The following is a 26,923-nucleotide window of genomic DNA, read 5'->3' as shown; positions in this document are numbered from 1 at the left end:
AATGAAACAGATATCAAACAAAATAATATACACGTACACATTCAGAATGAATACAGAGAGCAATAGATCCTATGAGACAGAGACATGTCACCCTAATTCATGCTATGTGTTCAGTGACACAGCTGGCATATACATGACTCCTCCAACACTTTGTCAAGAAAGTTATTTTCAAACATTCTAGGTTCATGGTCAGCGAGCAAACTTAGCAAACATCAACAGCCCCAGGGTCTGCAAACGTACTACAGCAATACCCACATTGGGACAGCTAGGTTCTGTCCCGTGAGCCACCAAAGTTCAAAGTGACTCCCTAGATGTTTAGAAAAAGAGTCAGAAGTTTTTATCTGTCAAGCGGCAAGCGTCTGTATGGATCTGGTTCCTTTCTTCACTGAGAAAACAGTGGTTACATTTAATATGTTCCTGTGAGTTAGAAATGATTCTCCTCCAGTCTACTATTAGACATGAGAGCGCAAGCCAGCCTTCGCCACGCCTGTGGCGCCAAGAGCAGCACTGGCTACAGCTGCCTTGGCTGTCCTGTTTTATCAAAGCAAACCTCCTCTTACCTCGACTTCCTTGTTCTTCTCTTTGTTTCTGCCCACTGAACTTCTCCCATTGCTGGCAGTCTCCCGTGCTGGGATTACGGAAATCTGGTGGAGGGGCATACTGGCAGGGTTGCACGGTGCCAGTCCCTGATTGGATGCCTTATCTCTTCACTCGCCCTGAGTAGCCCACCTGCACAATTGTTCATATCCTTGCTTTTCCAAGCTCAGTTCTAAACAAAAAGGGGGAAAAATAGTGTTTGAGACACTGTGCAGCAGAAGCCAGGGTCTCTGGCCAAAATGTCAAACACACTGAAAAGGAGTTTAAAAGAAACGCAGGAGCAAATAATCTGGGGAGTGTTGTGTTCTCAAAAGGACGATTTACTGCAAGTCATAACTGCACTGCTTTGTCACCGAAGCACCCCCCCTCCCCTAAGAGCATTGTGGGAGACAATTCAATTTCTATGGTACCTAATAACTGTCATGGAAACCAAGGAAACCTAGGTCTCACAGGCCCTTATTAGCAACTGCTTCCTTTAATGGCACAGACTCCCACATTTGCAGCGGCTGCCACTTCTGCTTTTGTTTCTCCCCTGATTCCCCAGGAGTCCACTAAGCACCCAGAGACATTGCATCCTGCTGACTAGGTAAATAAGCAGAAGGCTGAAAAGCTTAGTGTCCTATTTGGAGTCAAATCTCTTCCTTGAAAAGCATGGCTAGCTGGCTATGTCCTTCATGCATCCCCCATAATCTACTTAGGTCAAGGGATCTGCCTTGAGGTGAAGAGCATTGAACAAGGTGTTTAAAAATAAGAAGGGAGAGAGAAAGAGAGAGACAGGGACTGGGAACAAGTGTAAATGTCTTTTTGTGCCTCGTTGTAAAAGATAGTTAACTGTTGCCTGCACCTTCCTTAGTAAGACACCAGCAACAGGAGTGAGAAGGCATGACCATTCTGAGGCATACATCATTATACCACCAACTGCAGCTTTACTCCAACTCCTGCGCCCCTGAAAAAGTCCTATATTTATTAGGATCAGTAGTTGCCTCCATTTGCTTCGCCAGGAAGGAAACAGACTCTGCTAAGGCTGTGACTATGCTCTTAACAGCTAATACAATTTAGAGAAAATGGTTGATCAAAATTTCTGCCCTTTCAATAAAAAAGAAAAAAAATTCAATCTTTCAGTAGAGTGAATTCTCAAATACATGAACTTATTAAAAATCACTCTCCTCTGTGATCATTTACTCTTTGTTAAGGTATTCAGTGATCTGTCTTTAAAAGAACAGAATTTTAGATACAGGCACTTCATATTTTCCAGATATGGCAAATAGATCAGATCTCTCTTTTGTGTTTTGTTTCTTTACCCCGATGGAAGCAAAATCCAAAAAAAATCTGTTGTTTTTATACACCCTTACACATCTAATTTGCCCCGAATCACACAGGAGATCTTCAAAGTTGTTTCCAGCTGCAATGCATCTCTAACTTTGTATTCAGAACAATAATGCCATTTCTATTTGATGTTTGTATTTCTTTAAACTCAGAATAAAGATAAAAAGTAAAAAAGGTAGGTACTCTCCTTGGCAAGTTAGCCAACAGTACTCACTATAAAGATTGCTAAAAACAAACAAACAAACAAAAAAACCATTTAATTTAAATATTTGCTGAAATAAATACTTCAATGTACTTCCAAGTTTGGGCTAACTGTGAGTCCCTCTCATGTGCTCTGCAAGTGGTATCCACCTCTACCACCCACCAGGCTCATCTGGGGTGACTTGGTAACACATAGAAACCTAAGACTCACTTTACTACAGATTTGGGTTTGGTAGGGCTATGGCAGAAAGCTGAGGTGGGCATCTCTTAAAAATATCAAAGATGGGGGTGCCTGGGTGGCTCAGTGGGTTAAAGCCTCTGCCTTCGGCTCAGGTCATGATTCCAGGGTTCTGGGATCGGGCCCCGCATCGGGCTCTCTGCTCAGCAGGGAGCCTGCTCCCCCCTCTCTCTGCCTGCCTCCTCTGCCTACTTGTGATCTCTGTTTGTCAAATAAATAAATAAAATCTTTAAAAAATATATATCAAAGATGATCCTGATACAAACTAATTTTAAGATCCACGGCACTATATCGATACAATAGCTTAAGAACAATAAGCTAATCAAAGTTTGCCTTGTGACAAATCTCTGCTTTAAAATAGTAAAAAACAAGAGAGTTAGATAGCCCTAACCTTGACATTTGCTCATCATCACTCTCAGTTTACAGAGCATATTTGTTAAATATCGAAGCTTTAATGAGGGGACTGAAAGCCAAACTCCTCCAAAAATGCCATGTCCAAAGTTAAATTGATAATGCTTGAAGACTGCTATAGCTTAAGGATCACATCTATGACCTATAATTATGAGGTGAGTATTTCCTTACTCTAAAAATAATCATTAATCCCTCTGTCTAGAAGGACTATCTTAATTAAGGGAAGGTTGTAAATAGAAGTCTGTAAATTTAATGGTGTGTGACAAATACTAAAATGTAAATTATGAATCTGTTTAGAAAAGTAATATTGTCAGTGTTTACATCCATGAAAAAGTCCATGAAAAGCTAAGGCATCTTTCCAGACAATTTAGACTCTAGTACTTTTGCTTAAAATATTCATTGAAGTTACAGGAAAGGAGATTTTTAGCTTGAATTAAATAAATGGCTGTCTTAATCCTTTACTTCATTATGCATGTCAGTTATCCTTTGTTTACTCTGAGATTGTTCAAAAATCAGATTTGAATTTCAAGTTAATTTGATTTATGTGGTTGAGTTATTTCAATTAGCTTTATCTTGAAATTTAAAATGTAAATCAAATTTCAGAAAAAGGATATTTACTTCCTAGAGGATTTTATACACTAAACAAGAAGTTTATTATGTTTTTGCAAGCAAGTGCTCCAGAAATAATGGGAAAATTAATAACCAGGATATTTAATAACATTTAGATGGTACTATATTAGGTATTCCCATAAACTGAACTTTCAAAATTTTCAAACCCTATTGGGGAAAAAAGGCTTCTAACACTCTGTGATACTTAGAACACTGGAACATAATATCAGCTAATATTAGTGGCTTGGATTTAGCTAACACCTTTCTTTTTTTTTTAATTTAATTTTATTTTTTCAGTGTTCCAAGAATCATTGTTCAAGTAGCTCGCAAAGTGTTCTGCCAACAGGAAGCATGGAGTTTCTCTGGGATTGACTCATCATGCAACAATCCAAACCTTAAAAAAAAAAAAAAAAGAAATGTTGTGGTATGTATTTCTCCCATGGGAGCACAGCCCATCTTGTGCAGTAATTACACCCTACGGAATATAACAAGAGCCATTTTGCCTTCAACAACTGAGCACTACCAGGTTCTGGCCATGCTACCAGAGAAGAGCTGTGGATTCTGGAATCATTCAGCTAATTTGTATCTGTGTACACAACCTCAATACATAATCCAGATTTCCAAACTTGATTTTTGTGGAAACTATTGACTCTAATTATTGTTGAAGCCATTCTGAAACATTCACTCTCCAACTGGACACTATTTCTTTCATACACATGCCTGAATCACATTTGTTTTGCTTCTACCCTGTGGCTTCCAACCCTCCCTCCGGCTCTGGGAACAGAACCTCAATTACTGCCTCTGGCTACAAAATTTGGCATTTGCAGTTGGTTATTCTAATGTTAGGACTGAAGATTTCCCTAAGAGATTCTAAATTTGGTACTTCTTCTTGTTCTTGATGGCCTAAGTCGTCTCTGGTTTAAAAGGAAAACAAAACAAAATACGCATCTGATTCTCCGCTCTAAGTAAGACCAACTTCAATCTCTGTCAGCTTAAAAAAAAAAAAAAAAAAAAAGGAAAAAAGCAAAGAGTGGGGCTCTCCCAGGGATTTATTTTTATCATAATTAAGCAAGAAAGAAACACAGTATCAGGCAAAGACAAGTAACCAAGTAAATATCCACTGATGTATTCACTGAACAGACTCGTAATTCAATAAGCATTTTTTGAGCATAGTCTGTGTTTTCTGAACCATGCTAGGAATCAAGGGGCAGAAGGTTATATACAAAATTATACAGGAAAATTTTAGTAGTCAAGGAGTTTTCTGTGTCACTAAGGAGATATGACTTACACAGGTTAGTCAGTTTGAAAAATTCATGGCACAATACAATCAATATTTGAAACTTATTATAGAATCTTTTTTTTTTTTTATTTCCAGCATAACAGTATTCATTATTTTTGCACCACACCCCGTGCTCCATGCAATCCGTGCCCTCTATAATACCCACCACCTGGTACCCCAACCTCCCACCCCCCGTCCCTTCAAAACCCTCAGATTGTTTTTCAGAGTCCATAGTCTCTCATGGTTCACCTCCGCTTCCAATTTCCCCCAACTCCCTTCTCCACTCTAAGTCCCCATGTCCTCCATGCTATTTGTTATGCTCCACAAATAAGTGAAACCATATGATAATTGACTCTCTCTGCTTGACTTATTTCACTCAGCATAATCTCTTCCAGTCCCGTCCATGTTGCTACAAAAGTTGGGTATTCATCCTTTCTGATGGAGGCATAATACTCTATCCCCAGGGGTACAGGTCTGTGAATCACCAGGTTTACACACTTCACAGCACTCACCAAAGCACATACCCTCCCCAATGTCCATAATCCCACCCCCTTCTCCCAAACCCCCTCCCCCCAGCAACCCTCAGTTTGTTTTGTGAGATTAAAAGTCACTTATGGTTTGTCTCCCTCCCAATCCCATCTTGTTTCATTTATTCTTCTCCTACCCACTTAAGCCCCCATGTTGCATCACCACTTCCTCATATCAGGGAGATCATATGATTATAGAATCTTAAATGTAATTGTGAAAAAGGTTTGAACACCCAAAAAATCATCACAGGTCTAAATGGATCATCTTAAGGAGGATCTGGGGTCTAAGCTGGGGCTTATTAGAGTTAAGGTATTCAGTCACTTCATCAGAGAGATGAGTGTGAGACTGACATGTGAGAGTTCAGCACATTCATTTAAATAACAGAGAAATTTTGTTTAAAGTTATCAGTTGGTTTAGGCCATGTACGGCCATTAGAATGTGCCACTGATTGAAACCTGGAAAAAGAGAGAGAAGAAACCAGGCCAACAGCTGGAAGAAAGAAGAAGTCTATGCAAAGCAATATTGAAATTATAAATGCATTGATAGGGGTCATATAAATAATAAAGATAAGAACATTAAATGAATTCTAAAAATGGAAAGAAGGCATTCTGAGTCGGGGAAAGGATATTTCATAGCACATCCCTACTGATCAAATGGATTTTCGGCCTGCCATTGCACAGTGCACCTGATGGTCACTGTCAGAGGTTATCGGGAAGAACATATGAGCAAGATATCACAGCATAAAGAGTTTGTAACTCATGGAAGAGAGGGGGAAAACCTTGGGTTAAAAACCCATTTTTACGAGGGAAGTGCTGAAGGATATACTTATGTCGAGTTCTGCAGAGTTAGGGAAAATATTAAACAAGCAAAACAAGATCAATGGGGAAAACGAGAGAAAGAAAATAAAAACAAAAATAATTAAAATGTCTCGTTCTGGGTTTACAAAAAATCTGCAAAGTAATGAAGCATTTCCAAGTGAGTGTGTTTTCCTGGGTTTTGCCTGATTGTTGAAATCCAATTGTGTTTATCTCTGGGATGTACAAGCACCTTTCTGAATAGAAGGATATCCATTTAATGCAGAAATTCTGTCCCTGAAGACCTTTCAGGAGCAATTGGATGAACAACCTTCAATACCAAATGTAGGATGATGGATTAGATGACCCCTCAAGATCTTTGATTTTACTCTCTGAAAAGTATTGGTCCTAATTTTGGACACATCTGTTTTCTGAAGTTGAAGAAGACTATAATGGAGCCAAGTAATTTACTTCAGTCTTTTGGAGAATCGATAGTAATCTTCACAGTTACATAAAATGTGTGATAATTATAAGCAGAAACTGAAATAGTCAGTTGTAACTAGTTTGTATTTTCATATTAAGCTCATGACAAAAGAGTGTCATCAGAAACAGTCCTAACCTCATAGGACTGATCTTTGTTCTATTCCAAAGTGCTGAGTAAAAGAAAAAAAAAAAATCATTTTGTTCAATTCTCTAAAAAAAAAAAAAAATTACATATTATAAGTAATCAAAAGTCTAAGGAAGGTAAGCATACAGTAGTACTTAATCAGCTTTGTGGACATAGTTTAGGATTAGATAAAGTAAAATGTTTATGTTGTATCTTACTTTCTTGATCAGGTAAATGAAATTAAAACTTTGTTTAAAAAGCAAGATTTATTTTGGCAGATACATGGCCTTGTCTCCAAGTATATAAACCTGTAGTTAATCTTGGTTAATGTTCTCTATGACTTTCAAAATATTACTATATATGACTGAACAAAAAGAAAATAAGAACAAACAAAGCTCTTGATGGGAAAACAACTATTTCTTCACACATCTTCAGAAAACACAAAGTAGTAATCCCAGAAGGATGGCATGACATCTGTGGAGAATTCTGAGGCATGAGGAGGGTATTCAAGTCACTTGCTTCAGAAGCTTCCCACCCTTATCTCTGAGGAATGGGGGCAACAGGGTGTTCTCACACAGGGCAGTGGCTCTCCCTCCCCTTCTATATTCTGGAACTTAACTGTCAGTGTTCCCAGGGGTCTCATAAATCACAGCCTTCTCAGAGCCTTGCAACACAGTTCCTCTCAGCCTTTCAATGACCTAAAGAAGAAAACACTGGTTTCTCCTCATTCATGTCAAAATTCTGACAGTGCATCAGAAAATTAAAAAGCAAATTGAATTAAGTGATTCTCATATGGTTTTAAGATATTAAGCCAAGGAGAATTGGTCCCAACAATCCTAATCAAGCAAACTCACACACTACATACACGCATGAATGCATGCACACAAGCACGTATGCAAAAAAAAAAAAAAACACAAAACAAATGATGGTTTTTTGGATTCCTAACTAAAATTCAAGTCCAGATACAAAGCTATATGTATCTGCTCAAATATAACTTATTTGTACTGTCTATACATAAATTTCTCTTTCTAGTCTATTGAGTTTAAGCATAAGACAGAATCATAGATTTTTATATTTAAAAGAAAAAAATCAGAAAGCACCCTACCATTTTACAGATGACCAAATTAAGTCCCGGTAGACAATGTTTTAACATAAGTGAAGACTAGTTGATGGCAGAGTCAATACAGAACAATTTCCTGATTCACAAAGACTCCTTGGCCTTTTGTATGATCAGAACCAACCTGCTAAATATAAAGCTTAGATCTGTTTTGAAGTAAAAACAGGCTATGTAAAAAATACATTTATTTAAGTATATTATGCATTTATTTTCTCACTCTTAGCTATTCTGAAAGAGATACAATTCATAGTATAATTGTGAAGCACATGTTATCTTCTCTTTGGAAATCATATTTTACTAAAGATTTTGTTCTTTTTTTTTAACTCCTGAAAGATCTGACTTTTTATTATTCTGAGAACTATCTAGCTTTCTTTCCCTTTTTTTTTTTCTCTCATGGCCCATTGTTTATGAAAAAAAATGTCAAGTATCATTAAGCCAATGTTATTAATGTTTTCAGAGTAAATTATATTTAGGACAAATGATTCTTTTGACAAAATAGTCGGTACTTCAGAAAGTCATGTAAGAAACAATGGGTCAAATTCTGAAAGTAAATCTATATATTCTTTCATATCTGGCAGTTTTTCATAATAACAAAATTATTACCACAAGATAATATTTTGTATTTTTTGTCATTAAATAAGCTGTATCTCTAAAGTTCCAAAATAATAAGCACACTTGGGCAATTTGATTAATTTTCCAGATAGCCATGTATGGTCACAGCCAAAACATCATTTCTAATATCACTGAGAGAATGAAGGTGTAATGGACTATAAAAATACTTATTTTCTATAAGTTATTTATGAATATACATTCATACATTTTTAGCCAACCTCTCTATAGAGGAAATACAACATTTCCTCTATAGAGAGTATCTTCGGTTCAGAGTCGTCCTATCAGATGCACATATATCTATTTTATTTTATCCAGAATTTTTTCATCCAAATGTAAAAATTATTATGGTATTTTTTAGCTGGACAATAAAACTTGGAAATCACCATCTTTTGACATAACTAATCCATAATATATATTCAACTTTTAAAATGAAAATTTTATTTACTCACTTTACTGAATAGTTTTAATACACTAAATAAAGATTTTATAAGACAGAAAACATGCTACCTTAAATAACAGAAGTCCACTAATTAGCCAGGTTTTGCAGCTTAAGAATTGGGGATTTTTGTCCAAAATAATAGAATCTAAATGTGTGTAACCCAAATTGAGCAATGTATTTTATGAGACCATTGAGTATACAAGCTATCTCTTGATCTTTTTGAGAACAAAATTGCTTATCCCTATTTTTTTTTAAACTAACATGTATATTTCTTGCAGACTTTTAGAAATAGGACATGGAATTCCACCCGGATTTAATACTTCTTTTCAATGAACCATACTACTCCCTATAATGGGTTGAATTATGTCTCCCCCAAATACATACATTACAGTCCTAGCCCTCAGTACCTTATTATATTTGGAGAAAGGTCTTTAAAGATCCCATCAGTTCACTATGAGATCATGAGCATGGGCCCTAATCCAGTACAACTTGTGTCTCCCCCATAAAAGAGGGGGCCGAAGTTTGACACAGAAACAGACATGCATATAGGGAGACTGCCATGTGAAATTTGACGTTATCCTACCATGAGCCAAGGCACTATCAAAAGCTAGGGCCTGCCACAGATGCTTCCTTCATGCCCTCAGAAAGAACAGGGCACTAGTGATACCTTGATCTTGAACTACTAACTTCCAGAACTGTGAGATAATTAATTTCTGTGGTTTAAGCCATCCAGTTTTTGGTACTTTGTTACAACAGCTCTAGGAAACTAATTTATTCCTATAAGCAGGTTCTTCAAACCATTTTTACTATTAACCATTTGCTAAAAGGGTTGCTACTAAGAAATAACAAAATAATTGGCTATAACCTCAACTGAACAATGTACTTTTAAGAGACCATAGAGTATAGAAAACTATCTCTTGATCCTTTTGAGAAGAAAATTGCTTTCTCCTATTCTTTAAACCAGCATTTATATCTGTGGAAGAGTTTTAGAAATCATTAAATGAAATAAGAAATTAGTTACTTATTAACTAATATAACTAATATAATGGTCCAGAGAAAAAAGTGTGTTAAATTCACTAAATATTCCCTTTGCATATATTGTTAATTTTTAAATTAATGTTATTCTCTAATTTATTTTCTGATATGAATGAAAATATACCAACTTCTTAATTTACCATTATAAAATTAATACACTAATGGAAAATAAGGAATAACTCAAACCTCAACTCCTTATTTCACTGTTTATACTTTACATTTTTTTGATACATTAAAGCAGTTGGTTAACCATTAACTACTCCATATTCAGATGGCCAAGACAAGTACAATCTCTTTCTAGTAGAGAGGAAAGTAATGTTCAAAAGGATAGATTTACAATTCTACCTTCCAAATGCTGAGTAAGAGAATTAGAAGAAGCACTCAACTATCCCTGTTTTTAACTCTGTGCAACTATTCCTCATCAAATCTGGTGATGTTTTTCTTCGGGTTAGAAATACTTTCTGGTGAGAAGCAAATGATGGGCATACAAAAGTTAGAAAGCAATTTACTGAAACCTAAGCATCAGGAAAGACATGTTACTCAGGTCGACCCACATGAGAGTCAAAACCAGCAAAACTTATGATATGTAATATGTGAGAGCATATAAAGGACCAGGGACCTGGTAGTATCTATTGGGTTCTAAGATGGCACATCTTTTTAGAAAATAAGAATGCCCATCAACAAGAGCCAGAGCATTAGTTAGTAATAGCAGTGGGCATCAAGTTCAAGGGAAACAGTTAAGTATAGAAAGAGAAGACCAAGGGTGATGTGATGAGAGCCAAGAGAAGAGAAAGCATTTTAGAAAGTAGCCTGAGAAGGAAGAGCATACATCAGAGTCTGCATTCTGTGAGTTCCTTTATGTGTGGTTATAGGGGCTTGAAGGAGCTAGATAAAACGGATGGGAGAAGTGGTAAATGATTGGACCCAAGTTGTAAGACAGGTGTATTTCAAAGTAATGGAACATGAACTCCAGGTCTTAAACAGATTTCAACAATTACAGGTCCATCTGAGTCATTATAAGAAAAAAATTTTGACAATTAGAGCACTGTGAAAATAAAAACCAGCTATTCTTTTAGTTTATACTTTAATGTTCAAATAAGGTATACACAACCACTTATTGGTACAATTAACAAATAAATGTAAAAATCTTTTTAAAGACTGAACTTGTGGTGAATACAGCATAATGTAGAAAGAAGTTGAATCATTACATTGTACACCTGAAACTAATGTAACATTGTGTGTCAAATAAAAAAAAAAAACTGGATTCAATAACTTCTGAGGTATCTTTTAATTTGGAGAATTTGTGACATTAGGTTTTGTGTTTATCTATTATGTAAGATTTCTCCTTTGTAAAGATATTAATATTATGATACCATATACTTTATTAAATAAGATTCAATATGAATAAGCAAAGAGCTGCTGTTGATTACTTACTATAAATGAGAGAAAAAATGAAAGAGAAAAGCACAGGGAATAAGAGGTTAGATCTTACCACAGAAGACTTAAATCATCAGCTTGTAGCAACAAATGTAAAGAATTTACCTGCTTAGACATTTACTATATTGTTTTTCAATTACATGCTCTTTATAATAAAGTAACTAGCTTAAACACGCACACATGAATTCTACATGTAAAAGCTCTAGAAGGAGGAATAAATGATGGGACAGTTTCCTAATATAATTAACTTTGAAGTGCTAAAGATTTTTCAAAGTTATTATTAGAAAAATTCACAGAAGAGACATTTATTTAAAAGATTAAATGGCATAAAATGAGGTATCAAATGCTATAAAATATTTGAAAATGGCTTATTGAATATTTAATAGTATTATTATAACTACTTCCTAAGGAGAATAAACCAAAAGATTTATCAGATGTATATTATATCATTTTTATAGATGCTATCTGTATTTATTATTAGATCTCCAAGATCTAATGAATTAGTACACTATAATAATCATTTGAATATTTTTTTGTTCTTTAAAATATTGTATTTATATATTTTTCAGAGAGAGAGAGAGAGCACATAAGCAGAGGGAGTGGCAGGCAGAGAGAGAAGGAGGTTCCCAGTAAGCAAAGAGTCTGATACAGGGCTCTATCCCAGGACCGTGGCATCATGACCTGAGCTGAAGGCAGATGCTTAACCAACTGAGCCATCCCGGCATCCCATATTTTTCTTTATTTTTAGCAGTATTAATAATTGCCTAGATTTTTCAATTTTCTAAACCAAAAAGATTCTGAGGGCTTTTTTTCCTTTTTCTTTTCTATAAACAGCATTAATTATCAATACAGGAGTACTATGTTAAATTAAATAAATGAGATAATGCCTATAAACTTCTTGGTACATGGGTTGTCATGGACTAAGCACTATGTAAGAGCTAACTGCTCATAACTAAAGTTCAAAATTACATAATAAATGTTTCAGTCATTAAAAAAAACTGTACTTATATTTAAAGAATAGGAAAGATTAAACATTTAAAAAATAATTGGGTAGGGGCGCCTGGGTGGCTCAGTGTGTTGGGCCTCTGCCTTCAGCTCGGGTCAAGATTCCAGGATCCTGGGATCGAGCCCCGCATCGGGCTTTCTGCTCAGCGGGGAGCCTGCTTCCCCCTCTCTCTCTGCCTGTTTCTCTGCCTGCTTGTGGTCTCTGTCTGTCAAATAAATAAATAAAATCTTTAAAAAATAATAATAATAATTGGGTACATTCCTTCATACTCTTAAGAAAGGAGCATCTAAACACATAGTAGAACCCAGCGTCTTATATGTAAATGGAATTATTTCCATTTGTTGAATAAACAGAAATATCCATGCATAATTTTTTTAAAAACTAAGATTTTAAGAAAATAGCATATAACTTACATCTAAACTGTAGTTTTATACAATGTAACTCTTCATGATCAGAGGGTTGCAGTAGCTCAGTATTGTTATAAAGCTGAGTCATTATATTGTAGAAAATAATGACAATGACAATAGTAATTATTATTTGGTGAGCCATTTACTATCTGCCAAATAATGTATCAGGCACTATATATCTGTATTACCCAATTTGGCTCACTTCATAATTTTTCTAGGCAGAATTATTATTTCTATTTAACAGAGAAAGGAACTAAGGCTCTGAGAGGTATGACTGGCTCAAGATTCCACATAGAGTCAATGACTGACTTAATTAAATTTAACTCTGCCTGACACAAGCACCTTTAAAACAACATGTTAATAGAAAGTACTGATTGATAGAATGCAGAAAAACTACAATATTGATTATGTGAAGAGCCGTTCAGATTCATCATGGTATTCTGATTATGCTGTCCTTGCAGTCCATGCCACAAAGTCAAACAGTCAATGATTGCTCTTAAAACTTCAGTAAGACACCCAGATCAATGCACTCTACAATAATGTCTTTGTTTTCATAGCAGTGAGCAAAATGAATATACCTATCACAAGTTCCCATGCTATTTGGACATTTCTCCAAGAATGTGGAGTCAATAGAGTATTAGTAGGTCAAAGTCTAGAAAATAAACTTCATACTGGTTGAAAAAATGATTGAAACACAGAGGTTATAAACTACTTTTATGCAAGATTATAAATCATTGAACTGAAAAGATAAGTGTTTGGCAAAGGATTATTTCCTGAAAATTTCCACAGATGGCAGTCACCATGGATGCCAAATAATCACAAGAAGTACCTAAATTTTAGGAAACAAACTTAATTTATTACCCTAAGAGCTCTTCAGGAATTGGCTAGAAAATTAAATAAACATTCAGTGAACATAAATCTATAAGGAAAAAGAAAGAGACAGGCACACAGAGAGAAACTGAACAACTCTATCTAAAATACATTAAAAGAATAATATTTGGGCTAGAATATTTGCTAATTCAATTTCTTAGTTGGATTGAATTTAATAATCAGTTTTAGTCCCTAAAGAAGTTACACTGAAGAAGAAACATTTGAACAGAATATTAAGAGGTACTTATTACCAGATCACATAATGGACAAATACCAATAGTTCATCTGGAAATAAAATGCAATCTGAACTATGATTTTATTATAAACATTTTACATAATTTTGAATTTGATATCTTTTCCTTCATAGAAGGACATCCACCTAATAAAATGTTTACCATTATACAAAGGATAGCATCAACATAATAAAGGAATAAAAACATAGATCTCTGTTTAAAATTTTAAAATTGATGATTTTTCATCTGTTGCAGAAGAGGAGGCAAATACCCAACATGTTTCTAAAAATAGCTACAATTAACAAATAAGTAAGCCATGAAAGAAAGTGATGACCACATAGGCCATATTAAAATTACCACATAAAATTTCCACTTAAAAAGAGTTTAAAGCTTATACAAATTGTCCAATAATCTATCTTTTCTTTTAAAGAAGAGGCTTATTTTAAAAAGAGGATAATATATATTTTATCCTTTAAGTTGCTTTTAAGTAAAAACAATCATTTACTGGTAGATAAGAGTTCATATGAGAATATAGAAAAACATCTAATAACTTCATTTGAGGTCGATACAAAAAGAATTAAGAACTATGTGGTTAGATTATATAAAATGTATAAAGCACAGAGATCATGAAACATTCTTGGCACTCAAGAAAGTTAAAGTATAAATACATAGAAAGAGAATGAAAAATAGAATCACGTAATAATACAAGAAACAAGGTAGATAGTACTAGGAAGGAAGTGGTATAAATGTTAAAAATTAAGGGAGGGAGATTTCTTCCTCCATTGCTCTGAGGCTTCCCCTCCCACTGTCTCTAAGTATAAACAACTATGAAGAAATAGGAAATTGGGGAAAATATATTACACAAATGTTTCCAGGCATTGGACATCCAGGCAGAACAGACCTATGATTCCTGAAAAAGGGGATCAATGAGAGGATTTCTATAACTTTCTAGTTTTCTGCCTGGAGGCAATTTCTGGACTCTGGTACATAAAAGGACAAATCCAAAACCTGGTTGGAGGAGGTAGAGATTGAAGTGGAGGGAAATAAAGATGGCTTGTATTTGTGAAGCAAAGAATCAAAAAGAACCTGTAGAAAAACAGCTCTAGAAATCTGTATAAAGGTCCCCTTGAGTCTTTAGCCACACAGTAACCTGCATGTTTGTGAGATGTTTGAGACTCCACAGGAAGAAGGAAGGAAAGAACAACTATCTCAGAGCTATAAACCAAACAATTCCCAGAATTTACATAGGGTTCAAGAATCTAGCAAGTGAGAGAGGACAGAACTTATGGAATCATGGTATATTTAACAAAGATCCCCAAACAATTATACCTCAGAGTAAATTCTCGTAAATAGAGCTTACATGTTAACCTCTACAGGAATAAACTAAACCTCAAGTAAATTAACTTTTTGCCAAAATAACTTTTTGCACTTCTTAAAGAAAGACAGCAAAATCCATATTTTCAAGAATGGAATATTCAGAATATCTAGCATTGAATAAAACACAACTAGATATAAAGAAGCAGCAAAATATGATTCATAGTCAGAATTAAAGTCAGCAGTGTTGCAGATCCAGAAATTTCAGAAATGAGGGAATTAACAGACAAGCCTTTATAATAGCCCCTATAAACTGCCTAAAAGGAAAACATAAAGATAGGAGATAAGACATTTGAATACAAAAAATAGAACTCCTAAAAATTAAAAATAAAATATCCGAAATGAAAATTCACTAAATAGATTTAAAATCAAAATAGACATTAAAGAAAAGATATAAGAAAACCTGAAGATAAAACAACAACAAAAAAAAACTACCAAAACTATAACATGGAGGGCAGAAGAGAGAGTGAAAAATAACAGATTAAGAAGTGAAATCTGGAAGAAAATCAAGCAGGTGAAACACTCATGCAATTGGAAGACCAAATGGGAAGGAAAGAAAAGAAGGGGACAGAAATTATATCAGAAAAATTAATGCTCAAAAATTTTACAAAATTTAGGACAATCAAATTGACAAATCCCAGAATCTTATCAAATTCCAAGTAGAAAAAATACAACGAAAATCAGACCCAGGCACACCAAATTCAAATTTCTGAAAACCTTTAATACAAAATCTTGAAGAATGCTGAAGAGAAAAAGACCTGTTTAATATAAGAGAAGAAAAACAAAGAATCATGCCAACTTCTCTTTTGTCCATCTGGGAGAAAAAAAACTGTCAAGTTCAAATTAAATACCAAAGAATTAAAATGAACGTAAGACATTTTTCACACAAATAGTAACTGACAAAGTTTTCTGCATATAAGAAATGTTAAAGGAAGTTCGTTAGGCAGAAGGAAAGTAGTACCACATGGAAAGTTATATCCATACAAAGGCATGATGAATGCCAGAAACAGTAAATATGTAAGTAACTACAAAAAACATATTTTTCTTATTTAAAAATTTTATTAAAAATTAACTATTAAAAATAATGCATTTTAGAGTTTATAGCATACAAATTAAGTCTATGCAAAAATAAGACAAAGAATGGAAGGAAGAATCAGGGAGGGTATCAATATATGGGTCTTATATATGTAAAGTAGTATGATTTAGGGCATATATGTAAGTGGTATGACAATAGATGGTAAGTTATATAAATATTTAAATACTGTAAAATCACTATAAAAATAACAAAGTTATATAGCTAATGAAACAAAGATGGTGATAAAATTAAATTCTTTTAAAAATACTCATTCCAAAATAAGACAAGGGAAAAGAAGAAAAAAGAATAAAAACATGGATAAAAAGATAAAACAAGGGACACCTGCATGATTCAGTGGGTTAAGCCTCTGCTTTCAGCCCAGGTCATGATCTCAGGGTCCTGGGATCTAGCCTGCATCAGGATGTCTGCTCAGCAGGAAGCTTGCTTCCCCCATCTCTTTGCCTGTTGCTCTGCCTACTTATGGTCTCTCTCCCTCTGTCAAATAAATAAGTAAAAATCTTAAAAAAAAAAAGATAAAACAATACAACATAAAGCAGGATAGATTATAATCCCAAAGTATTTTGTTATATTAAATATAATTGTCTAAACATTCCAATTAAAAGGCAGATAATGTAAGATTATGTTAATAAATCAAAAGCAAGTTACATGTAGTCTATAACAGAACACACTTTAAAAGTAAAGACATACATAGGTTAAATGAAAAAAAGTATTTGAAGAGATTTGTTACTCAAACACTATTCACAACAAACTGGAATTCAGGCAAACTAGAGTTCAGCAAAAGGAATATTTCTAGTAATAAAGAGACATATTTGATCACGTTAAAATGATTAATTCTTTAGTAAGATACAACAAAACATAAATGTCTTCACACTGTAACAGATTCTAAATAAATAAAGCAAAAATTGATAGAATTGAAGGAGTAGACAAATCTACTGTAGTCTATGTTATAGCCTGTGATTTTGGTACTCCTTTTTCTGTAATTAATAGTGCAGGTGGAAATAAAAATATTCAAAAATAATACTGTCAACCAACTCCAAAGAAGAACTACAGAACAGAAATTCTTTCCAAGTACAAAGAGAACATTTACAAAGATATTCTCTGGGCAGTGAAAAATACTCAATACATTTAAAAGAGTGAAATAATCAAATATTTGCTTTCTGGTTACAATGGAATAAAATTCAAAATCAATAACAAGGAAATCTAGAAAATCCCCAAATAACTGAAAATTAATCAGTATGTTTTTGAATAGAGCCCATGAGCCAAAAGAGAAATCTCAAGGGCAATTCAAAAACATTAAGAAATGAATGAAAATGAAGATACAGTATACAAAAAATTGTGGGATGCACTTATATCAGTGCATAAGTGGAAATTATTTGTACCTTTAAAGATTTATATTAGACCCTGGCCATTGCTGCTATAAACATTGGGGTACAGATGGCCCTTCTTTTCACGACATCTGTATCTTTCGGGTAAATACCCAGGAGTGTAATGGCAGGGTCATTGGGAAGTTCTATTTTTAATTTTTTGAGGAATCTCCACACTGTTCTCCAAAGAGGCTGCACCAACCTGCATTCCCACCAACAGTGTAGGAGGTTCCCCTTTCTCCACATCCTCTCCAACACATATTGTTTCCTGTTTTGCAGCAATGGCCATGGTCGCCAAACTATGGAAAGAACCAAGATGCCCTTCAATGGACGAATGGATAAGGAAGATGTAGTCCATATACTCTATGGAGTATTATGCCTCCATCAGAAAGGATGAATACCCAACTTTTGTAGCAACATGGACGGGACTGGAAGAGATTATGCTGAGTGAAATAAGTCAAGCAGAGAGAGTCAATTATCATATGGTTTCACTTATTTGTGGAGCATAACAAATATCATGGAGGACAAGGGGTGTTAGAGAGGAGAAGGGAGTTGGGGTAAATTGGAAGGGGAGGTGGATCAGAGACTATGGACTTTGAAAAACAATCTGAGGGGTTTGAAGTGGGGGGGGAGGTCGGGGTACCAGGTGGTGGGTATTATAGAGGGCACAGATTGCATGGAGCAGTGGGTGGGGTGAAAAAATAATGAATACTGTTTTTCTGAAATAAATAAATCAATTTAATTAAAAAAAGATTTATATTAGAGAAGAAAAAATGTTTAAAACACTAATGATTGAACTTTCCACTTTAGGAAATGATAAAACAAGATCACACTAAATAAAAAGTAAATAAAGAGAAATAATAACAAAACAGATTGTATTGGTAAATTAGGAAAAAATGCATAAAATTTAATGAAGCTACAAGTTTATTCTTTTCAAAATAAGTAAATTCTTCAAAGAATAAATAATAAACAGAATTGATATATTTCTAACAAGTCTGATCAAAAGCGGAAAAAAAGTCTACATTACCAGTAACAAGAAGACATCATTAAATAATGAACAGACATTAAAAAGATAATCAAGATTAATATGAACAATTACATGTCATTAAAATTGACAAATTAGATACAATACTTAAATTCCTTGTCATATACAAACTAATAAAACTGACAAGAAAAATACAAATCTTAGTAACCCTATTTATATTACTTTCTTTTAAAAAAATGAACATACTGTTTTCTGCCACTACTCTGATACAATCACTGATATCATGAGCAGTATTTTGTGACAGGTTTGCTCTCATATAATTGAGCAGACTGATAACCTGCTAAGACAATTTTCAATATTTTCACTAGAATGATGTGAAATGAATTAGTGATTGATCACAAATCACTGAGTGATCCACTGTCTTTGGCATTTCGTTTTTATGACAAAAAAAATGGTGATTATAAAATTATGGAATGGGATTACTACTTCTGACTACCTTGGAGAATTTACACAAAGATAAATATATGTCCAAAATAATGAACACTCAACTCATGTCACAGATGGATATGCAGAGTGTTAATAGCAGCCTTAAAAACTCCCTTATTTGTAGTAGCATAGGCCAGACAAGGCTAAGGATCAAACTCAAGTTCTAACTGTAGGAGATACAGAGTTGCACTGTTAGTAAAAGGGACAAATTGGGGAATCGGTCAAGATGGTGGAGAAGTAGCAGGCTGAGACTATTTCAGCTAGCAGGAGATCAGCTAGATAGCTTATCTAAAGATTGCAAACACCTACAAATCCATCGGCAGATCGAAGAGAAGAACAGCAATTCTAGAAACAGAAAAACAACCACTTTCTGAAAGGTAGGACTGGTGAAGAAGTGAATCCAAAGCGATGGGAAGATAGACCCCGGGGGAAGGGGCTGGCTGCCGGCAAGCGGCGGAGCAATGGAGCACAAAATCAGAACTTTTAAAAGACTGTTCCGCTGAGGGACATTGCTCCAGAGGCTAAACCAGAGCAAATCCCATGCGAGGTTAGTGTGGCCTCAAGTCCCACAGGGTCACAGAAGGATCGGGCATGTCTGAGTGTAGCAGAGCTTACAGGTATTAGAACAGGGTAGCTGGCTACAGAGATAGAGCCAACAGTGAGCTCCCAGCTCGGGGTTTCCTTGAACCGGTCGCAGGCTCGGTGAGCTCGGAGTGCAGCCAGAGGTCAGGCAGACGGGAGTTACTGGGCACTGTTCTCTGAGGGCAAACTGAGGAGTGGGGCCCCGGGCTCTCGGCTCCTCCGGGCCAGAGACCAGGAGGCCACCATTTTTATACTGTCCTCCAGAACTCTATGGAAAGGGCTCAGGGAACAAAAGCTCCTGAAAGCAAACCCCAGCGGATTACTCAGCCCTGCCCCTGGTAAGGGCGGTGCAATTCCGCCTGGGGCAAAGACACTTGAGAATCATTACAACGAGCCCCTCCCCCAGAAGATCAACAAGAAATCCAGCCAAGACCAAGTTCACCTACCAAGGAGTGCAGTTTCAATACCAAGGAGAGCAGCAGAATTCCAGAGGAGGAGAAAGCAAAGCACGGAACTTTCCCCCGTGGCTTTCTCCCCATGATTCTTTAGTCTTGCAGTTAACTTAATTTTTTTTTTTCTTTTTGAAATTTTTTTCTCTTCTTCTGCTAAAATTTTTTTTAACTTTTACCCTTTTCTTTTTTAATGTTTTTTTTTAAAGATTTCATTTATTTATTTGACAGAGAGAGAGATCACAAGTAGGCATAGAGGCAGGCAGAGAGAGAGAGGAGGAAGCAGGCTCCCTCCTGAGCAGAGAGTCGGATGCGGGGCTCGTTCCCAGGACCCGGAGATCATGACCTGAGCCGAAGACAGAGGCTTAACCCACTGAGCCACCCAGGCGCCCCTCTTTTTTAATGTTTTTTAACTAGTTTATCTAATATATATATTTTTTTCTTTTTTATACTTTTTCTTTATTCATTTTCTCTTTTTAATTGTTTCTTTTCTTTCTTTCTTTTTTTTTTTCTTTCTAAACCTCTTTTTATCCCCTTTCTCCCCCCTCATGATTTGGGATCTCTTCTGATTTGGTTAAAGCATATTTTCCTGGGGTTATTGCCACCCTTTTAGTATTTTACTTTCTCTTTCATATACTCTTAACTGGACAAAATGACAAGGCTGAAAAATTCACCACAAAAAAAAAGAAGAAGAGGCAGTACCGAAGGCTAGGGACCTAATCAATACAGACATTGGTAATATGTCAGATCTAAAGTTCAGAATGACAATTCTCAAGGTTCTAGTTGGGCTCGAAAAAGGCATGGAAGATAAACCCTCTCAGGAGATATAAAAGCCCTTTCTGGAGAAATAAAAGAACTAAAATCTAACCAAGTTGAAATCAAAAAAGCTATTGATGAGGTGCAATCAAAAATGGAGGCTCTCACTGCTAGGATAAATGAGGCAGAAGAAAGAATTAGCGATATAGAAGACCAAATGACAGAAAATAAAGAAGCTGAGCAAAAGAGGGACAAACTACTGGATAATGAGGGGAGAATTTGAGAGGTAAGTGACACCATAAGACGAAACAACATTAGAATAATTGGGATTCAGAAGAAGAAGAAAGAGAGAGGGGAGCAGAAAGTATACTGGAGAGAATTATTGGAGAGAATTTCCCCAATATAGCAAAGGGAACAAGCATCAAAATTCAGGAGGTGCAGAGAACGCCCTTCAAAATCAATAAGAATAGGCCCACTCCCCGTCACCTAATAGTAAAATTTACAAGTCTTAGTGACAAAGAGAAAATCCTGAAAGCAGCCCGGGAAAAGAAGTCTGTAACATACAATGGTAAAAAGATTAGATTGGCAGCAGACTTATCCACAGAGACCTGGCAGGCCAGAAAGAGCTGGCATGATATATTCAGAGCAATAAACAAGAAAAACATGCAGCCAAGAATACTATATCCAGCTAGGCTATCACTGAAAATAGAAGGAGAGATTAAAAGCTTCCAGGACAAACAAAAATTGAAAGAATTTGTAAACACCAAACCAGCTCTATAGGAAATATTGAAAGGGGTCCTCTAAGCAAAGAGAGAGCCTACAAGTGGTATATCAGAAAGGAACAGAGACAATATACAATAAAAGGCACCTTACAGGCAATACAATGGCACTAAATCCATATCTCTCAATAGTTACCCTGAAAGTTAAAGGGCTAAATGCCCCAATCAAAAGACACAGGGTATCAGAATGGATTAAAAAAAAAAAAAAACTATCTATATGTTGCCTCCAAGAAACTCATTTTAAGCCCGAAGACACCTCCAGATTTAAAGTGAGCGGGTGGAAAAGAATTTACCATGCTAATGGACATCAGAAGAAAGCAGGAGTGGCAATCAAACTATCACTCTTCGCAGATGATATGATACTATATGTGGAGAACCCAAAAGATTCAACTCCAAAACTGCTAGAACTTGTACAGGAATTCAGTAAAGTGTCAGGATATAAAATCAATGCACAGAAATCAGTTGCATTTCTCTCCACCAACAACAAGACAGAAGAAAGAGAAATTAGGGAGTCACTCCCATTTACAATTGCACCCAAAACCATAAGATACCTAGGAATAAACCTAACCAAAGAGGCAAAGAATCTATACTCAGAAAACTATAAAGTACTCAAGAAAGAAATCGAGGAAGACACAAAGAATTGGAAAAATGTTCCATGCTCATGGATTGGAAGAATAAACATTGTGAAAATGTCTATGCTACCTAAAGCAATCTACATATTTAATGCAATTCCTATCAACGTACCATCCATCTTTTTTAAAGAAATGGAACAAACAATTCTAAAATTTATATGGAACCAGAAAAGACCTCGAATAGCCAAAGGAATTTGAAAAAGAAAGCCAAAGTTGGCGGCATTGCAATTCTGGACTTCAAGCTCTATCACAAAGCTGTCATCATCAAGACAGCATGGTACTTCACAAAAACAGACACATAGATCAATGGAACAGAATAGAAAGCCCAGAAATAGACCCTCAACTCTATGCTCAACTAATCTTCAACAATGCAGGAAAGACTGTCCAATGGAAAAAAGACAGCCTCTTCAATAAATGGTGTTGGGAAAATTGGACAGCCACATGCAGAAAAATGAAATTGGAACATTTCTTTATACCACACATGAAAATAGACTCAAAATGGATGAAGGACCTCAATGTGAGAAAGGAATCCATCAAAATCCTTGAGGAAAACACAGGCAGCTACCTCTTTGACCTCAGCCGCAGCAACATCTTCCTAGGAACATCGCCAAAGGCAAGGGAAGCAAGGGCAAAAATGAACTATTGGGATTTTATCAAGATCAAAAGTTTTTGCACAGCAAAGGAAACAGTTAACAAAACCAAAAGACAACTGACAGAATGGGAGAAGATATTTGCAAGTGACATATCAGATAAAGGGTTAGTGTCCAAAATCTATAAAGAACTTAGCAAACTCAACACCCAAAGAACAAATAATCCAACCAAGAAATGGGCAGAGGACATGAACAGACATTTCTGCAAAGAAGACATCCAGATGCCCTACAGACACATGAAAAAGTCCTCCATATCACACGGCATCAGGGAAATACAAATCAAAACCACAATGAGATATCACCTCACACCAGTCAGAATGGCTAAAATCAACAAGTCACGAAATGATAGATGCTGGCGAGGATGCGGAGAAAGGGGAACCCTCCTACACTGTTGGGAATGCAAGCTGGTGCAACCACTCTGGAAAACAGCATGGAAGTACCTCAAAATGTTGAAAATAGAACTGCCCTATGACCCAGCAATTGTACTACTGGGTATTTACCCTAAAGATACAATCGTAGTGATCCGAAGGGGCACATGCACCCAAATGTTTATAGAAGCAATGTCCACAATAGCCAAACTATGGAAAGAACCTAGATGTCCATCAACTGATGAATGGATCAAGAAGATGTGGTATATATACACAGTGGAATACTATGTAGACATCAAAAGAAATGAAATCTTGCCATTTGTGACAATGTGGATGGAACTAGAACGTATCATGCTTAGCGAAATAAGTCAAGCAGAGAAAGTCAACTATCATATGATCTCCCTGATATGAGGAAGTGGTGATGCAACATGGGTGGTTAAGGGGGTAGGAGAAGAATAAATGAAACAAGATGGGATTGGGAGGGAGACAAACCATAAGTGACTCTTAATCTCACAAAACAATCTGTGGGTTGCTGGGGGGAGGGGGTTGGGAGAAGGGGGGTGGGGTTATGGACATTGGGGAGGGTATGTGCTATGGTGAGTGCTGTGAAGTGTGTAAACCTGGCGATTCACAGACCTGTACCCCTGGGGATAAAAATATATTGTATGTTTATAAAAAATTAAAAATTTAAAAAAAAAGGGACAACTTGCCATATCTTTCATGCTAATGGAAGAAAACATGTTGGGAAGGAGTGGCGCCACAATAAGGGTTTAGACACTGGACAAAAACAATCAAAGCTGAAATTTTGAATTTAAAAATCCTCCTGAAATGTTCTTGTCAATGGAAGCAGTTCTCAACTTCAGCTCACAGAACCTGTCTTCTTTTCAAAGAAATGTTTCAGTGACTTCACTTCGGGCTGCTGCCTCAAAACATTAGCTGATTATTCTCAGGCTCCAACATCACCATTACCCTTCATTGCCTCCGGTCTAATAATGAGACTTATACTTCAGTATCAACCAGAAACAAAAGTGTATAGTTCTTCCAGAAAGAGAAACTATATATACTGAAGGAGTTGCAGGATCTTCGATAGCTTCATTTGGCTTGTGCCGAGGGGGTGTTGGGAAATAATCTAAGGAGGGTATAGTAAGAACAAGAAATTATGACATTGGGCCAGGCTAATACTATCAGTGAGGAAGTATTAAGTGAGGATTATGGGTAAAATATGAAATAAAGCTCCTACATGTGGTGGGGATAAATCTGAATCAAGTCACCATTGGGGTTTCACCACCCCTTAATACAACCCTGGACTTAAATCAGCTTATAGACCTACAACATACTAACTTAGAAGGAGGTTTGGTTATTTTGAAAAACTGCGATATGACAATAAGTATACACTGTAGATCTTCACAAGCTTTCTCCAGAGGATGCTCTGGCCATCAATCGAAGTAAAAACAGCTCTGGAAAAAAAAATTTACCTAGACCTTCAGCATAATCTAAGATACAGATAAGATTATGACTGAGTTAACCTTAGTCTGTAAAGAGATGGTGACTACAGATTTTTGAATTTCTTCTACATTGGGAATGAATGTTCTTCCTTCCTCTTCCTCTTTCCCTCCTTCCTTCCTTCCTTCCTTCCTTCTATAGCCTCAGTGGTTTAAGCATTTATTATCTCAGTTTCCATGAGTCACAAGTCTGGGTACAGACTATCTGGGTTCTCTGCTCAGAATCTCACATCAAGTTTTCTGCCTGGAGTGGGCTCTTATTTGTGATACAGTTTCCTACTCTAAGATCACTGGTTGTTGGCAGTATTTTTTCCTTCCTTCCTTCCTTCCTTCCTTCCTTCCTTCCTTCCTTCCTTCCTTCCTAAATGAGATATATATAGAGAGAGACAGACAGACAGACCATGCATGAGCAGGGGAAGGGGCAGAGGGAGATGGAGAGAGAGAATCTCCAGCAGACTCCCTGTAAGTGTGGAGCCTGATTTGGGGCTCCATCTCAGGACCCTGAGATCATGACCTGAGCTGAAAAGAAGAGTCAGATGCTTAACTGACTCAGCCACCCAGGTGCCCCTAGAATGCATTTTTCTGAAGTTAATCAAAGGACAAAAATAGAAACTGGTAAAGAGAATAGTATCAGAGGAGGATTCTCCAATCCACTTGCTCTCCTCTTCCTTGTTGCATGCTGAGAAGATAACCTCTGTGGACTATAACATGCGGTCTCCTCCACACTAGAGTCTAACAGGGAAGTAAAAGGATAGTTGAGAGCAAATGTAAGAGGTAGATCACTTATTTCTTGGGGTACCTCCTGCTTCATTGTAGTTTTGCCAGTGGCTATTTCCCTCATCGAATGCAGCTTCTCTTGAACAGCCCCTCTCCCTGTAGCTCGTCCTGGATAGTACCATGTGATTTGCTTATCTCTGGGCTTTTTATTTCCTTCACCCCTGTACCTACTTTGCTGGATTCTTTCCTAGAGTCTTCTGTTAACCTTTATTTAAATAGCAAAATATTTAATTTTTAAAAAGTCCAGTTTATGTCTTTTTTCTTTTTTGGAGTACATATTTTGTATTATATCCAAGAACTCTGCCTAGCAAAAGGAAAAAAAAATCTGCTATGGTTTCTTATAGAAGTTTTATAGTTCTACATTATATACATAGGGATATGATCCACCTCAAGTTAATTTTATATGAGGTGTGAGGTATATATCAAGGTTAATTTATTGCCTATGGATATCTAATTGTACCAGTACAACTTGTTGAAAACTATCTTTTATACGGGATACTTTTTTTTTTTTGTAGTGTAAGAGACTCACAATGATTTCTAATTATTCATTCCCACCCTTTGAATTTTTGTGTCATGCATTCTACTTTTACGAATACCATAAAAACACAATATTTGTCACTATTTATCTTTACTTAAATCCTGTTGATTGTACAATGTGTTTCCTACCAGGAAACTGATACTGTATCCAAGTTCTCCTTTTCTCTAAGACTGCACTGTCCAATACATTAGCTACTAGCTACATGCAGTTAAACAAACGAAATTAAAATTCACTTTTTCAGTTGTACTAGCCACCTGTCAAGTGCTTAACAGCCACATGTGGCTAATGATCATCTCATCATACGTGGAAGGACAGCACTGCTGTCAAAAAATGTCTGTGGTGGGCATGTATTACTGGGTATATTAAACCTTGTTATATCCCATCTTCTTTATAATGATGTGTAGTGACATTATTAAGTGATAAATTTAGGGTTGCTTGAATATGATACTTGGGGTAATTTTTTTAGTTTACTTTAGGATTTGTAGGTAGCAGCCATTAAAGTCCTATGAGAAATGCATAAGGGATTTCATAGTTTCAAATGCTGTTTTTAAATCCACAGATATTCTTTAAATGCTCTATTTCTCACAGATGTAAAATTTTAAAAAGAAAACTATATCTCTCTTGACGTTGTATTCTTTTGAGAAAACAATTCTTGGGGACACCTGGGTGGATCAGTGGTTAAGCCTCTGCCTTTCGCTCAGGTTGTGATCTTAGGGTCCTGGGATTGAGCCCCGCATGAGACTCTCTGCTCAATGCATGAGTCTTTCTGCTCAATGGGGAGCCTGCTTCCCCCTCTCTCTCTCTGCCTGACTCTGCCTACTTGTGATCTCTGTCAAATA

At 36.0% G+C, this 26,923-nt stretch overlaps 1 long non-coding RNA gene across 1 annotated transcript in view; it reads right to left on the bottom strand.

Moving 5' to 3' along the window:
* Positions 1 to 566: 566 nt before the first annotated feature.
* Positions 567 to 26,923, bottom strand: part of LOC116584377 — a 425,418-nt gene continuing 399,061 nt past the window's right edge. The window contains exon 3 of the long non-coding RNA XR_004283178.1: positions 567 to 769. This is a non-coding gene — a long non-coding RNA (uncharacterized LOC116584377). The remainder of the gene's footprint in view (positions 770 to 26,923) is intronic.

Source organism: Mustela erminea, chromosome 2, assembly GCF_009829155.1.
Source record: "Mustela erminea isolate mMusErm1 chromosome 2, mMusErm1.Pri, whole genome shotgun sequence".
In the NCBI taxonomy this organism is placed as follows: domain Eukaryota; kingdom Metazoa; phylum Chordata; class Mammalia; order Carnivora; family Mustelidae; genus Mustela; species Mustela erminea.
This window is presented reverse-complemented; position numbering and strand designations above follow the sequence as displayed.